We start from the raw sequence: 12,289 nt of genomic DNA on the forward strand, positions 1-12,289 counted from the left end.
TCGGGTAGCGGAAACTATAGCGACGGAGGACACATTCTCAATTCTTTTGTCAGAATGGTACCTCAAAGACTAAAGAATGTTTTATTTTCTTCTTTGATATCCAGCGGGCAATGGGAACTAGATGCCAACGAGCGGCACATCATTGAAATTTGACAACCTCACCCCCTTTCATTGAAGTAGGGGAGTGTAGTCGGATGGAAAGATCGAGTGTGATCGCATGATCGACTGTTAAGGGAGGAACTTCAACAAAGAGGGTTGATCAACAAGTTCAGACTCTTTTCTGTCAATTCGGCTGTATTGTCTCATTTCTATATAAAAATCGAAAATGTATTGAATTCTTCGATATAAGGGCTTCTCTTAAAAGAGGCATAGGAACAATGTCCTGAAACTGAAGATGGGACTGAAAGCTGCCATACGAGATTAGAGGATAGAAAGAAGGGTTTCAAGCAAGAAAGGGTTCAATGAACACTGCAGTTCACGATGCATAGCTTCCAACTAGCTCGGAAAGGCAAGAACCCTACTTTAGGGGTATAGCTTCAATTTTACCAATCAAGGGTGGGAACTCATTCCTTCTTAGAAGAGTTTTAGCGCACTGGATGTCAACTCCTCCCCCAGTCTCGCACAAAGACAAAGAAGGAAGATAGTTTCAGCATGAAGCTTGCTTGGCATGAAGGTTGAAATAGGAGATTCTAATACGAAAACAAAGGTAGAAAGCGAACCAGGAAACGCGAAACTGCTCAACTCAAGTGAGCTTAACCCAGGCAAGAAGGAAAGAAAGGCACTTTCGGGCCCGCAGCTGCTGAAGTGAAGGTTTCAAGTCTTGAATGCCGGTCTTTGGCTAGAGATACGCGAAGCAGCCTTGCATTTTAGATCTGGGAATCAACGAGTGAAGAAGCCGGTTGTTCTGAGCGATCCTGAAACAGGGAAGAAAGAGCTCGGTATAGAGTTCGGTGAAGTGAACTTTCAGCATTTCGAAAAGGGAGATCTTCTGTAGGGGAAAAGGCTTGCAAAGAATCTCCTGATTCAAGTCTTGGGCGAAGGGTGCCACGGGAAGGCTCTGACTGTGAAACGGGGTCAAAAGCTAGTCCAAGAAGCCACTGAGACGTGGTCCAACTACTTGAACTAATGCGGGCGGTTTCAAACCTCCACCAAAACTCCCTTGGTCGATTGACTTCGTTCGTCTACCCGCGGACTCTCGGTTGAGCTAGTACATCGCTACGTACCCTCTCGCTACCTACCTTGTTTAACGCCCTATCCCGTAGGTCGAGTGGCTCCGCTCCTTCCCTATCAAAAAAGTTATTACATTCTTCTCCTTATTCGTTTTCAATTGCTTCATTCCCTTCGCTTCCTGGTACAGCTTTCCTGCCCTGTTGATGCTGTTAATCCAATAGCTAAGATATCCCCTAAAAAGAAAGAAAAGAATGCTAAAGTCAAGACTAGTGAGATTAGCTTGGTGTACTTCTATCTGAAGATTGATAGAAAATTTCCTTTTTTTTGGAAGACAGGACAAATGCCACAGAAAGAGAAGGAATGGAAACGGATCTCAGTTAATGCCCTCAGTCTGCTTTGCTCCATCTAAGGCTAGGGCTAGGCACTTAATCTCCCCAACATTTCTTCTTCATGTGCACATTTGAAAACAACCTGTTGGCTTCAGAGTTTTCCTTCCTAGCTGCCCGGATCTGATGCACGTCGAAAAGAGGCCCTTTATACTATACGCAAAAGAGCTCTTCGGATTCACTTGCTATTGGCTGGGCTACACTTTCTTGCCTTAGGTCAATCAGGTCTTTCTCTTCCCTTATTAATGCTAATGTGGGATCAGTTACTTCCGAACAGTCTATTACTCCCGAACAGCTAATTTGTCCATGAATTCCCTTCTGCTTCACCTTGTGGCCTATCCCAGACATCTATGGAAGCTGCTAGCTACCTTCTTCCCATTCTTTAGTAGCCCGAGATGAGTTCTACACCCTAAGGAGACAGAGAAAGCCCTTCCAGAGATTCATGTAAAACCTGTTCTTGAAAACAGCCTACTCATGCAAAGAGTCCTTTTCCCCATGCCCATGCTATGAAAACTTCACACCATGTCAAGCCGCTAGCTTTAGTAAGAAATCGAGATTCCTATTCCTGTCCGGCTTGAAACTAGAATTAGATAAGTATAGTACGCAGGGAAGTACCTATCTGAAAGGAAGGTAACGGCTGGCACATAGATGGAATCAAAACGAACATCCCTCTAACCAAAGATGCATCGTCAAGTGCGTATCTGATCATGAGTTACTTCTTGTTGAATGAAAAGATTGCAAAACATACGAATCTCATCCCTGATAAAGAAAATCCTAATCATATCAATGATATTGATGTTCATATCCTCAAAGAGCTGCTTGATTTCATGAAATTATCAGATGATATAGAAGGGAATCTATTTGCTATTGTCAGCAGTCACCTTGATCGTAAGCTCATAAAAGCCATTTTTATGCCTATAATCTATGGAAAATCTCTCATGAGCACTGCCAACGATATCAAGGAAAAACTCTCTGAGTACATCACTTGTAAGGAGAGCTACACTCTTGCAAAGGTCTGCTTTGAGTTCTGGAATAAGGAATATAGAGGCCTGGTATGTTTGATCCGTTTGATCAAGAGTAGTATAGGCTGGTTGGCATCAGCAGGGGGTCGCCCAGTGATCTATCAATCTGATTACTTTACAACAGTTCAAGATTATATGAAAATGGATCCAGTCAATATATGGGTTTATGATCGAATTCATAAGAAGAGGCGTAAAGTCATTCTCAGAGTCTCCTCTAATGAAAGAGATAAACAGAAGAGTGCTATCTCTACCGAAACTAAGACAGTCAAGAAAATGACCCCAGAAACAGACGAAAAAGAACCTCCGTAAATGAATCCATTCACTACTGAGAAAAAGGAAATGAGTCTCACTTGGGCTAGAAGGATAGAAAAGCTTAAGATGTATAATATGCTCAGTTCACGGATACCAAAACTATTGATCCTCTCTTTCCTGCTCTTGCACTGGTGTGGCATTCTGCAGTTTTTGATATCCTGGTGCGAAGCTTGGCCAATCTCTCCCCATCTATGAGCGAGAACCCGCTCTTTCTCTTCGACACGGACCAAGACGGGAAAGAAGCTACCAATCTGAAAGACCCGGTGAGCACCTCAGCCAAACAAGATCGATCGCTTGGCTCCCCAATGCCAAGCCGGTCAAGAGAGAGCCTTAGTTAAATAGGCAGCAACAGGATGTTACAAGACCCGAGCAATCACGAGATCGAGTTGTAGTCCACTTCGACTTTCAGTCTCGTTTGTGGATCCTGCAATTAGAATATGAACTTGGTACTGGAATAATAACCTTCACTCAAGCTGGTTCGTTCACCAGATCTACTTTCTCGACCATTTCAGGGGTAGGCGGCAAGTGCTGCAGTGAGAGATGAGACCCCCTTTCGGGCAGTCTTCATGCCATATTTTATATCAGGTTCCCCTCGATTCATCAAGAAAAAAGAATTAGGTCGGGGTGGCTGGTGGTTTCGGGATCCCGTGGAAAATGCTTCTTTTATGCCTCGGGTATTAGCTACAGCTCGTATTCATTCAGTAATTCTACCCCTTCTTCATTCTTGGACCTCGTTTCTGAATATTGTGACTCTTCCATGCTGTGTCTCAGGAACCTTTTCAATACGGTCCGGATTGCTAGCTCCCGTGCATAATTTTGCTACAGATGATACACAAGGAATCTTTTTATGGTGGTTCTTCCTTCTAATGACCGGCATATCTATGATTATTTTCTCCCAGATGAAGCAGCAGGCATCGGTCCGTAGAACCTATAAAAAAGAGATGGTTGTGGCGCGAAGTACTCTTGTGCACCTACATCACTCGGCTCGCGCGCAACCCCGCCCCGTTATGTTATAGAATAATTGAGCTTCTTGCTGGCCTGGTTATTCAGAGCCAGCAATTGGCTGTCGGATTTCGTCCCGCAACTAGAATAAGATCGCTTCGGGGGTCACTGTGATGTGGCTGAATGTAGAGCAGCCCGCCCTTACAGCCTTTGATCAGTAGATTATTTAGAACTTCGGAAGATGGTCAAGGTAGTTGGTTGCATCCCTTTGGTCCTTCTTCGCGTCTCATCTTAACATCTCAATATCCCAAGCTCAGTCTCTCGAGCAGCGTCTTGAGTCTTAGTGGACTGAGACTCTTTGCTCCCAGTATTCTTTTTTACGCAATTCTGTTGCTTTATTTATCCTATGGGAAGTTTGGAAAGACCGCAATTCCATTATTCATGACAATGTAAAGCTCAGTATAGTAAAAATGAGACAGAAAATTTGGAAGTGGCTGCTTGACACTGTGGTTCTTTTCCACCCAGCTGGGTTTACATGATCAATCTTGCCTTCCTCTGCTGCCCCGGGAGAGTGAGTTTGTATGCCTGTTGGGTCTTTTCTTGGCTTTCTCACTAGGCAAATTCTCAAGTCGATGCTCATATAACTGCATTTTGATACTCTCACTTTTCCCTTCGATGAGCTGATCTTACATTGCAAAAGTGATAGCTTATATAACTGCATTTTGATACTTTTTTGAAGTAGAGAAAGAGTTAGCAAAAGCACTTTTCATCTTCGTCACTTCGGGATGGGGGGGTGCTACCCTATCTCTCGAGTAGTAAGAGTATGTGAAGCCTCCTACTACTAAAAAAAGAAGTATACTACTTCGTAAGGTGCCAGCCAGTTAGTTATACCCTTTCAATAAAAAAGTTCAGTAAGTCAGTTTTCTCTTTCGCTTTCAATAAAGAAGTAAGAAAGTTCGACCTTTGTCGGCTAGCAAGTTTTGGTAACACAGGTATGGCTCCGTCCGAGGAGCAGTTATTGGGTAGGTAGTGAGTAGACCAATCGACGGTACTACCCCTCGCGAGTAGCGACTGATTGGAGCTCCGTTAAGGCAGGTCATGGCGATCCCATTGGCTTGGGGGGTTAAAACCTTAAGACTTTTCCTGTCCTTGATGACCAACCATAAGACTGAATTACCTAGGATGCCTGTGCCCATAAGAAATAGCGGAGCCACCCATTAATAGTAATAGAACTCTGCGCAAAGTTTCCTCCCGTGATATGAGTTACTACTACTTGATCGCTTATACTGCCCCAAACAGCTGACTGCATTTTCCAACTGAAATGAAATATGACTACTGAAATTGAATTGTACATCCAGAATAGTCCTAAGAAGACATGGTCCCAAGCTGATACTTGACATGTCCCCCCTTCCAGACCCATCACAAGGAAAACGAAACCCAAGATTTGCTTTATCCGGTATCAAACGGGAGCTACGAGCAAATAGAACACCTTTCAGATGTATCAATACCGTCACATGAATCGTAAATGCATGAATGTGATGTACCAAAAAAATCCGCGGTTCCTAATGGAATAGGTAACAAAGCTACCTTGCCACCCACTGCTACTAAATCACCGCCCCCCCCCCCCCAAGTTAAACTAGTGCTTGCTGTTGCACCAGGAGCCGTTGCACCAGGTGCTAAAGCGTGGGTGTTTTGTATCCATTGAGCAAAGACGGGTTGTAATTGGATAGCGGTATCTGAAAACATATCTTGAGGACGCCCTAAAGCGCTCATGGTATCATTATGAATATACAAACCAAAACTGTGAAAGCCTAGAAATATACGTGCCCAGTTGAGATGTGATATGATTGCATCGCGATGCCTAAGAACACGATCTAATAGATCGTTGTATCGAGTAGTTGGATCATAGTCTCTTACCATAAAAATGGCTGCATGCGCAGCAGCACCAACTATGAGAAATCCACCAATCCACATATGATGTGTGAACAATGACAGTTGTGTACCATAGTCAGTAGTTAGATATGGATAAGGGGGCATGGCATACATATGGTGAGCTACAACAATGGTTAAAGAGCCTAACATAGCTAGGTTAAGAGATAATTGAGCATGCCACAACGTTGTTAGGATCTCATATAGGCCTTTATGGCCCTGGCCCGTAAATGGACCTTTATGAGCTTCTAAAATATATTTTAGACCATGACCAATGCCCCAGTTGGTCCTATACATGTGACCCGCTATCAGAAAAAGAATTGCAATAGCTAAATGATGGTGTGCAGTATCGGTTAGCCATAGACCTCCAGTTACGGGGTCTAATCCTCCACGAAAAGTAAGAAAGTCCGCGTATTTTGACCAATTCAAGGTTCTAAATGGAATGGAGAAATTTGATTGACTGATGGTACAATGTACTTTTGTACAAAGTCACTTCTCAATTCGTATTTGGTATACGAAAGTGCGGAAGGCAAGCCCTTCTATCTGACTTTGGCTTCTCAATTGCATATACCAAAAGACTGCGCCAAAAGAATTGCTACCTTTCTGTTCGATATTGAATTGACCTAGACATCGAGATTTCATATACCAAAAGAATTGTACATCGCTAGGAAGACTGGTCGTTATTCCCCTTTCGGTCTAGTTGATAGCTCTAGGCAACTACCTAACGGACTAAGAAGAAGCCCCAAGAAAGAGTCTTCTTACAGGTTAGTTGATAGCTTTCCAGTGTGACCTCTGATCTTCCTTGCTCCTCAAGGAGGAAATCGATAGCCTTTAAGATAAAAGGCTAGCTCCTGTCTTGGTTGGGACAGCTAGCTTATTGGTCCACTGCCTCTCCTTTGAAATAAGCTAAGCAAGAACGCAAGAAAGCCTTCTCGCAAGCAAGCAAGAAGGAAGGCTTTTAGGAAAGCCCCTATTGAGTAAGATTGCTCGCTAGTTGCCATCAGTTCAATCACTGAAATCAGTGAAATCTAGAAATCAGTCTCATTTCACCATTAGGGAGAATCCACTTTATCCATTTCAATCTCTGTCATCGAAGGAAAAAGGGCTAGCATCATTTCTCCATTGGGGAGATACCACTTTTGAAATGAAAGATCAACTCTTCGAAGGGAAAAGCTCAAGTGTGAAATTACAGCTATATTGGCATCGACTATGTCTCTCATCGGTTCTCCAGCATGCGAGTTCATTCAGTATCGAAGTCAGCTAGCCTTCATTCAATCAAGGCAAGTTCAATGGGATCTCCCTTGTCTCTCAGTCTCAGTTGCAATACTTGTACATGAAAGGCAGTGAAATACCATTAAATAGAAAGAGGATTGAATATCTCACTTCAATACCGATCTATCAACTGTATACCTTCCATATCGAACTTCTCCGAGCGGTTCTAATGCCATACCAATGGAATTCCTATCCAGTAGTAAACTTCGACAGCAAGGACCGTTTCACTTGTCTAGATGGCCACATCTAAACTTGTACTTATATGCAATACCGAAATAAGTCGGGTAGTGCCCGCGATGGACTTGCCTTTCCGGCTAAGTACTTGACTTCAAAGACAGCTAGCTAGTTTCATTCAATAAAGAGGATTTGTACCCAAAGAACAGGCTTTCTACCCCTTCTAGCGAGTTATTAGCATCTGGGAGTTCTAGCTACTGACTTGCCCGCATGTCTTGCCTTAAAGGTTTCACTGCTCTAACTAGGGTATCCCGCAGAAAGAAGTCAACTAGAAGGCAAAATCCACCTAGTCAAAATGGCAGTTACGGACTAATGTACTTGAGCCTATTTATTTTATCGATCGATAAATGGCATTCTTTTATGCGCTTTCTAACAAGCCAAGCAGTCCCTAGCGGGCTATCCGTCATGAACTCGAAGAAGTGCAACAAGACCAGTATCGAACTGGGATTGCCTCTCTTTCAATCTTCGGAAGTTACTTTGTATCCCTTTCTAATGCAATATCTTCAATCAGATCTGTACGAGTGACAGGAAGAAGTCAGCTAGTTGCCATCCACTCTGTCCCAATCTCCGGTCAATGATTGAGTCCGAACTCACCTAAAACGGCGTAGAAGGGCAAATCTACCTAGTCAAAACTCTTGTTTAGGAGCCCCTGAATTCAAGCTTCCTCGCCTTCACCCTATGAGTTCAGGGTGCTTTCCTGGCTCGCCTTCACTCATATCATAGGGTTGTGTTCAGTACGATCTTTAGCCTTTCTTCGTAAGATCCTCAGAACTGAAATGCCTAAAGACGGTGCTCAAGTCAGAAATGCGATCTTCTAGGGCAGGAATTCTTATATGCTAATTGCCTGAAATCCCTCTCATTTTGTCAATAAGGGAGAGGTTGGGAGATAGCTCTTAGCCTGTTGGTTGCTTGCCTGTGACTTGACTTCCTCGTACTCCTTCTCCTAGAAAGCGACTTCTTTCATTCCTCGACAGCTAGGTCTTTGCCGACTCTTAGCTTTCCAGGCGGGTTAGTGTTCAACCTTCATTCAATAGGGCTATCTATCCGAAAGGTCTTAATAAAAGAATCCCCGTAATAGAAGTTCATTCCTTAAATACCTTCCTAATCAGTAATTTGATGGTCTTCCGTAAAGACTTTCATGCGCACCTTCCTTCATAAGGACAGGTAACCAGGCGGGTGACTCACTCACAGGTAGCACTATCCAATGCTTTGACTCCTTCTTTTAGTAGTTCCTTTGAAGCTAGTAACTAGAATATAGGACCCGGAAGGCGGGCTCTTATTGCTAAAACCGGAGCTGTTGTAGAGTTGATAAATCTCATTTAAGGGGATGCCTCTAGCAACAAGCCCCTCAGGGGCGGTAGTCTCCCTCCTAAGGTCGGTCGACAGTAGTCTCCCTCACGGTCGACAGGTATCACTTCTCCAACTAAAAGAGAGCTTCCAAGCAGGCTTTTCCAAAGAATTTATGTAGCTTTCCCACTCCCTCTGAACAAATCGAAGAACCGAATGGATCGAACTCATCCTTGACTGCTACGAAAGATTATTCTAGTCTAGTTTAGGAAGTTTTGCTGCAGTCGATTCTTCTATCATTGGATTTTCAGTCTTGGAAGTAGTGAAGCGGTTGTCCGATTGATTGAGTAGTCCATGGCCAGTGAAGGTGCTTTCGGGTCTATACCCATAGCCCTCTCATCTAGGAGATCAAACTGATGACTCAAAGCCTATCGTATCAGTCTTGGAGTCAGCGCCTAATTCATCTGTCGTCCTATACCTTGGGACTGGGGTTCCGCTTGTAGTACCCTTGGCCATGCCTTCTAATCGGCTAATCCTTCTTGCTGGAGTTGTTGTACCAGCTCAAGAAGCAAGTGCTGATTTCTTCCTTTTGGTATTGAAGCGGCTCATTCTTTCTGGTTCACGACCGATCTTAAAGTGCTTTCTTTCCTTCTAGCTTGACTTGTTCTATTAAATATGTGGCTTTGTTGTAAGCGGACCTAGCAATCATCCTCTCCCCCCCCCTTCCCTCAGGGGAAGTGTAGGCATCAGAGAGGCCCCGTGCAGTGCTTGCCTTTCTACCTCTCTCCGTATTGCATTCATCCTCATCTTTCTGTTCTCTTATAATGAAGAGAAATGAATATATTCTATAGAACGAATGTGAGCTCGGAAGGAAATGTGTCTCTCCAACTCGTACTTTGCTACCTAGATCTTAGTATATACGGGTATCGATAATGGAAGAGACTAGATTAAATAGGGCAATTTGTAATGGTCTCTTCCTTCCTGTCCTAAAGAAGGTAAATCTCATCGGTTGCCATTCTTCTTAGTTCTGAGGTATCTAATGCTGTCTTTCCGGATTTATTCTTATAGAAGAAGTATAAATCATTGTTGTTACTATGGTTAAGAAGACTCTTATTATGTATGGACAGTCCAGGAATGAGACCTTCACCTAACCCTCAGAAGGTTGGCTCGTTGTTAACAAGCAAATGCGGAGGAAAAAGTTTCAATCTCACATTTCGATGTCACTGCTGAATGTGGTTGCTTGAAAGGAAAATTTCACATACGGAAGAGAGAAAGCAGTCTTAGCAAGAACCCTTTTAGGGTTTGATCATAAACCCCTAGCCGAGGAGCTTCTTTGGGCAGTTGCTTCATGACATGAAAGAGAGGAACTGCTAGTCTTTAAGCTTGAAGGGCCTTGCTCCAATGATTTTGACTTCTTACTTCTTCTCACTCAACTTCCTTAGAGAACAGTGAGAACTCGAAACCGATAACAACCCTAATGGGTTGGTTCACCCTAGAAAACCATTTTTCAACAACGAAGTAGCAACTACCTTAAATCAGTTATTAATACGGTTAGCCCCTTCGGGAAGAACCCGGAGAAAATAGCTATACAACAAGAGACATTGCCCATACAAAGACTTGAGGTGACTAGCCCTAGGGCAATAAGGAATGTCGGGATGCTAAAGATATAATGCCATGAGACTAGTGCAAAGAAGTAAGAAGAAGTCAAAGTGAAATCTGTTAATTAATTAAATATCTGTCTCGCCCTTAGCTTGCAAACAAGTCCTTTATCAAGCAGGCGTCTAAGAATAAGAAGTCCCTGCCCTTTCGATTGTTATTGGCTTATTCTCTAGCATCCGATTGTGGGCATCAATCCCAGCCATCAACATTTCAGTCCCTGCTTTGGCTCTTTCTCTAAGACCGTGGTTAAGAAGTTCCGTCGCCTTACTCAGCATTAGATGCGGCGTAACGACTCTTTTTGCTTCCTTCCGGAGGCCTTTCTTAGGAGTGAACTTCCTTGTCTTAAAAAGACTCTATAAGCGTCTCAGTTCTTTAATCGAGTTTAGGTTTTTATTCCTCCAACGAAGTCCATTGCTGGGGGCAGAGTGCATCCATTCTTTTTTAGTCGAGTCAGGAGATCCGCTACTCAGTCGTACAGCTTCCGTCAAATCGTGAGTTCGCCCTTGATTCGGACTAGCAATTAGGAGATTGTCCTCGGACAAAGAGCTCAAAGCCTTAGATTTCATGCCGACTTTGGATCAAACCGCTTTCTTTGGCAGAGCACTAAAATCAGTAGAGACACAGGGAATATGGCAGCTAAAAAGATCTCTTTTTGTGTGAAACATACTTGTCTAATCCATTTGAGGAAGACTTATCTTCTTCCGCTGTGAACAAATCCCCGGCATCATGATCCGCTGCTCAGATGCATCTATAATAATGAACAGCGCTTCCGCAAGCCATTGGGGGAAATTCCAGAACTTCCAGTTTCTTTCTTCTACACTAGGAACATAGTCACGGTTGTCGCTTCGCTTCCTTTGCCACCGGCCATCGAGATCAAATCAGAGCTCAACCCTAGATTGCGCGAGATCTTTAAACGAGGAAATTCAATGATAGAGCAAGCGCGAGCCAAAGAGAAAAAGAGCTCTTCCAAATCGAATAAAGAAGGGGTCAGCTGAGCTCTAACTGGTTAAACCCGCTTTGGTGGCCCGCCCCAAGTCTTGCCCATAGCTGACTTCTTTGCTAGATGATATCGAATAGTACGACTAGAGTTCAATCCCTCAGAAAGTCATAGTACGACTACAGGGAAAGAGATCTGAAAGTAGCCTTTTACCCCGTTATTCGATGGTGAATGCAGCCTAGCTCTCCCCGTTCAATAGGCTAAGCCTATCCCTTTGCCGTAAAGCTAAGACAGAACTCAGCTAGGACCGAAGAGAGGATTGCCAACCGGATGAAAACCGAAGAGAGCATTGCCAGTTTCATTCCAGTCTTTTCTCAATTGAGAAGTCAACCAACAGGTCAATCCTTCCCTTATATCATATCCATTTTACACAGTCTTTGTTTAAATAGTGCGAGACTTTCAACTAATGAAATCTAAACCAGCTAGTTCAGTCAGATACTGGCTAAGCAACCTCTAAAGCAGCTATCGGAGCAGTAGCAGCTTGAAATTCGCATACCAAAGACGATGGAATTCCCCACTTTCTAATGCAATACGGCAAAGCTTAGGGAGTCAGCTAGTCCAACATCAGTCATTCTAATGGAATATCTGGAATATCGAACTAGGAATTGAAAGACTTTCTTTCTTTATATACGAGTCAATTACATACCGGAAATATCGAGCAGTAAATGCTATACCGGAAATGCGATATCTAAAGTCAATCTCAGTGAATTCCGTACCAAGCAGTCCAACCAAAACCTAACAGTATATCAGATCTATCCTATAAAGGTAGTCCAACACAAGTAATCGATACTACGCCTTCGACCTTTGAGAAGTTACTTTGTGAAATAGGATTGATCCCTTGTACAATTTCTTCATTTTAGATAGCTAGAGCTAAGCCTGTCCTAAGAATGAGTCGGGTAGGACCTTTCAGTCAAGTGCCTTTCCTTCCTTGCCTATTCATTTAGTCCAACAATTGAAATACCTATTCGCATTCCTTCCCAGTCCACTTCGAAAGTTACTTTGTTCAGTCGATAGATGCAATGCTGCGATGGAGAAATCTCATATGCTCTCCAACTTGAAAGACCTTCTCTTCCCCTCTT

The 12,289-nt window shown here is 43.4% G+C and overlaps 1 pseudogene; it reads right to left on the minus strand.

Annotated features, from left to right (window-relative positions):
• Positions 1 to 4,856: 4,856 nt before the first annotated feature.
• On the minus strand, positions 4,857 to 6,981 carry LOC118490425 (annotated as a pseudogene).
• Positions 6,982 to 12,289: the final 5,308 nt, after the last annotated feature.

The sequence above is a fragment of the Helianthus annuus genome, chromosome 1 (genome assembly GCF_002127325.2).
Source record: "Helianthus annuus cultivar XRQ/B chromosome 1, HanXRQr2.0-SUNRISE, whole genome shotgun sequence".
In the NCBI taxonomy this organism is placed as follows: domain Eukaryota; kingdom Viridiplantae; phylum Streptophyta; class Magnoliopsida; order Asterales; family Asteraceae; genus Helianthus; species Helianthus annuus.